Raw genomic sequence first — 5,000 nt, forward strand, 5'->3', positions numbered from 1 at the left:
GTGTGTGTGTGTGTGTGTGTGTGTGTGTGTGTGTGTGTGTGTGTGTGAGGAAGGATAGAAGCGCTGGTGCGCTGCACTCCAAAAGGAAAACTTCGGCTACACGGTAATGTGGGGGCAGGGGTGGGATCTTGGGACATTTTGTCACATGTAGCAGACTGATGCAGCGCGGAGCTGTTTTTAATTTATTTTTATCATATATATTTTTTTTCTGTAAATGTTATTTATTTTTTAATTGTCCATTTGTTCATTTATTTGTTTATATCTATCCTATTTATTTATGTACTTATTTTATTAATCTATTTGTTGATTTATTTATTTAATATTTATTTATTTGTTTGTTTATTTATTGTTCAGTTACCGACATTTTCCCCAGGAGTTCAGAAGCTTAAATGCGTACCCGACGATTGAAATGAGAATATATTAATTTAGGATTTTTCTAGCGAAAACAGTTTTATTGAATTATTCATACGGTGTCGATCTCTTTAATGTGTTTTCGTGTTGCAAATTGCAGTGATTAATGATAGTTTCTTTCATGCATATTCCTTAAATTTACAATAATTACGGGGTACCGCGGACGCTTGTACAGAGTAGCCCAAAAGTCGCTAATGGGTTTTAGTAGCTAAAACTGTCTCACTTTTACGAATACATGTATGGAATTTAAATGCAACATGGAAACATTTCTTTAGGAACTGTGTTATCTCTCTTGAGATATGAACTGTTACAAATACATGTATGGAATTTGAATACAACATGGAAACATTGCTTCAAGAACTGTGTTGTCTCTCGGTGTGAACCATTATCTTGCTGGAACTACATGTCAGGTCTAAGATCAATGAATGAAAAAAATTATGACAAATTGGCTTTTGGGCCACACTTGACATGTATTTTGCTTTCGGAAAAGGGGTGTGTGTCTCTATGATACGTCGAGCCAGCTGGTAACTGAACGGCATGTGGGTACCAGCTGCAGCTGGTAAAGTCAACACCTCAACAAAGAGCTGCAGCTACAAAGAAAAGCGGACCGCATTTTTTTTTTCTTTGTGGGGGTAGGGGAGAGGGGTGTCTGCCTATCCGTGATCTTTTTTTTTTTAATTTCATTTGTTTATTCATTCTTCCTATTTGATTATTTTTCTCAATCATTATAATTCAGTTATTTATTCATCTATTTATTCATTTGTCTATTTGATTACTCAATCATTCATTCGATTATCTATTCATCTATTTATCTGTTTATCTATTTCATTATTCACTTATTTACATATTTATCTATTTATAATATCTATTCATCTTTTTATCTTTTTATCTATTTTTGCTAGGAAAGGTAAGGTTAGGTTAGGACTTTATATCCAGTCACTAGTTCCTAAATTATCACATGTAGCCATAATATATGGACTGTCCAGGACTGGGCCTCGGTTTTGAAGACAAGTCCCATTGTTCTGAGGAAATATTCTTGTGCCGAGTGGCGCGTCTGTTTCGCTCACCATTTCCCGCGACGAAGATCTACGTTCAGATTCAACAGCTAAGCGCGTCCTGGCGTGAACTCAAAACAACTTCACCAAATCTAGTATGCCATCGTAGAAGTTGGTCAGAAGTTCTTCAACCCCAGTCGGCCAACGGAAAAGTTGGTCAACACAACTTCGCTAAACCCAATTTACCAATCGAGAAATTGGTCAGAACTTCAATTCCAGCCGACCAACGAAAAAGCTGGTCAACACAACTTCGCCAAACCCAGTTTGAAAAGTTGGTTAAAACTACTTCGCTAACCTCGTAGTTTGACAAACCTCCTGGGGTATGCCAAACAAGTCGAAGATGTTAAGATTTGGTTTAGACATCCAAACGATATGCTCAAATTCCTCACTTTTTATTCATTTATACACCTTTTTAAAGTTTAGTAAACCCATTCAACTTTATTTATTGGCTTATTTATTCTGCACCTGACCCTTTTATGAACGTATAAGCATGTTGCTTTTGAGAAATTACCACCTGTCATGCTTGGGCAAGTAGCAGTTACTTAGTCTCGTGTTGAATCACCGGCCTGGAAACGCTCTTGATGATTTGATTACCGTCACCTTGGCGGTGTCAATGGCTTGGGCAGGCCTCTGACTGGCCGGTTTCTGTAAGCGTGGGTGGAGTGACTCTCAGGAGACGCGGAGCGACGCGACACATCTGGTTCAGAGACTCCTCCCCTTCGTCCCTCTCTCTTTTGTGTGTGTTGCTGGTGATGGTTTGGACGATCTTATACACTTCTTTGAGCCTAGCATCGTTAGGAATATAGGTACGAGGCTGTTACCTAGCTAGCTAGATAAATATAGATTGGCAACATCGGCCTTGGGATCCCATATTATCTTATGTTTATCTTATGTTTCCCACGCTTTATGTATTGCTGTTCTTTAACCTTCTCGGGACAAGTTCAACATTGAATAGAATCTTTTAACTTCCGCTAAAACCCTGTTCACACTAGCGGTTCAATTACACTATAAGTCAGTAGAGGCGTTCACACACAACCGCGCAGCTTTTCCTTGACTATGCGGTTTCCGTGCGGTTCAAACCGCGAGTGTGAACAGGGCCTAAGTCCCATTAGATTTTGGTTGATGGCCTCAATTGTGGTCCACTGTGGCCCATTATTGGTGTCTGGATCGCAGTTTTAGGGCCAAGTGACATGGGCCATCTCCATGCATGGCACGTGGCACGTGGCACGTGGCACATGGCGTATTCTCATGAGTAAATGGCACTTTGCTTCTCTGTTCGGCTGAGGATGAAAATATTAAATGAATTGGTTGAGCACATGCATTATTTTTTTTTCTTTCATTCACTTTTTTTTTTACCCTGCCCTGCAAAAAAAGCGTAGCAACTCGTAAATTAATCAGAAAATTAATGTTTCCGACTTTGCAGGATGATTCAAAATAAAGAGAAAAACATGAAATGAATTACAGGTATGGTTTATAATGAGGAAACAAATTCATCGACAAGTTGAATTTTCTTTTTTGTTATTTCAGAATAACATTCAAGTACCAGGCACTGTTTTAAATAAATATAACGTGTTGATTGGGATTTTCCATCTTTTTCCATCTGCGGTCAAATATAAATTCATTAGGATTACTTTATGAAAGATTTATGTATTATGAGCGTAAAAATAAGCTCAGGCGCTCACAACATGATCAATTGGGTCCATGCAAATATACAAATTTGCATTTTTATTTGGTTCAATTTTATAGTTTGTTTACGAAAAGTAAAACGCTCTAGTCTCGTTCCGCCACACAAAATGTGATGGATTAATCCGCGGATGATGGGATGAGCACAACGACTACGTCGTGCAGAAGCGTGTGGGATGTTCATGGGAGACATTTTGAGTCGTCGACGAATAGGTTTATTGACAGCCTCTGGTTATGAGGTAGAGGGGGTAGTTGATTATATATATTCTTATAATTGTCGTCGTCGTCGTCGTCGTCGTCGTCGTCGTCGTCGTCGTCGTCATCGTCATCGTCATCATCATCATCATCATCATCATCATCATCATCATCATCATCATTTTTATTATTGTTATTATTACAATTATCATCATCATCATTATTATTATTATCATTATTTTTATCATCATTATTATCAGTAGTATCATCATCAGATTTTGTTTTATTTTATTTATTATTATTATATCTTTATAAATTCCACAAATATATTAATTTTCTGTGGGGTGGGGGTTGCTTTGACTCGGCCACCCCACTTTGTAAGGGAGAAAGGGTATTTAGTACACGCACGCACACACACACACACACACACACACACACACACACACACACACACACACACACACACACACACACACACACACATATATATATATATCTATATATATGCAGTATATATATATATGTATATATATATATATATATATATATCTATACATATGCAATGGAGACCACTTGGAAAAAGGAACACTAACGAAGCAGACGCTTTCGTATATTACATCTTCAGTGCAACAAGTACTTGTTGCACTGGATGTTCCGAGCGCTCTGTGTTCGTTATGTTTAATTTTTCCAAGTGGTCTACTTTGCATAAGTGAACACACGTACCCGTGTTTTTATTAGCATATATATATATATATATATATATATATATATATATATATATATATATATAAGGAAGTTGCGAGTGTTTACTAGAAATAGTGATTGAACGAAACACGCTAAACCAGACTTTGTTGTCAATCTTTCAAGATGAGACATTAAGGAGAAATATAACAAGCTGTTTTGGACTAAGCTTTTCCAACAACAGTCAACTACGCAATATTCCTCTTAACATCGACAAGGCTTTTTGTGGTTTCAAACTTCACCGAGACTTACCTATTGATGACATAAATATTTGTAAAGGGATATTATACGATGCAATGTCTCGACAAGTTGCCTCTATTTGCCCCAAAAGGTTCAGAAGAAACATCAGAAACTCGAAAAATGACAGTGATCTCCACGTGGCTGAAGCTGTTAAGCCGAAAATTATTTTTATTTGAAATAAGAAGGATCACTTAAACAAAACACAAAATTTACTAAATGACACTAGCACATACACTCTCCACTTATCAATAACCCAATCGAGTCTATAAATCGTATTTACAACAAAAAATATTATGCTTATTATAAAAGAACCATAATGATTTAATCAAGAAATTTACCTCCATAAGAGCCCCGTTTACCATATATGGTACGGTTTAATCAAAACACACAAACCAGGTAATCCTATCAGACCAATCATTTCGTCAATAGGATCAGCCGCTTGTCAACTTTCTAAATGTCATTTGACAATTCTTAGCCCTTTAGTCGGAACAATATTCACATCCCATGTTAATAATAACTCAGATCTCATAGACAAACTTAACAAAGCACATCCAACTTAAAATTCTAAATTAATCAGCTATGATATTGTTTCGTTATTTACGAAAGCTCTAATTGATGATCTAATAGAGTTGCTTTCAATTGAAGTTCACAAACGTGTTACCATTACCTACCCAA

Source organism: Oratosquilla oratoria, chromosome 16, assembly GCF_046742065.1.
Source record: "Oratosquilla oratoria isolate Oo_2021 chromosome 16, ASM4674206v1, whole genome shotgun sequence".
Taxonomy (NCBI): Eukaryota; Metazoa; Arthropoda; class Malacostraca; order Stomatopoda; family Squillidae; genus Oratosquilla; species Oratosquilla oratoria.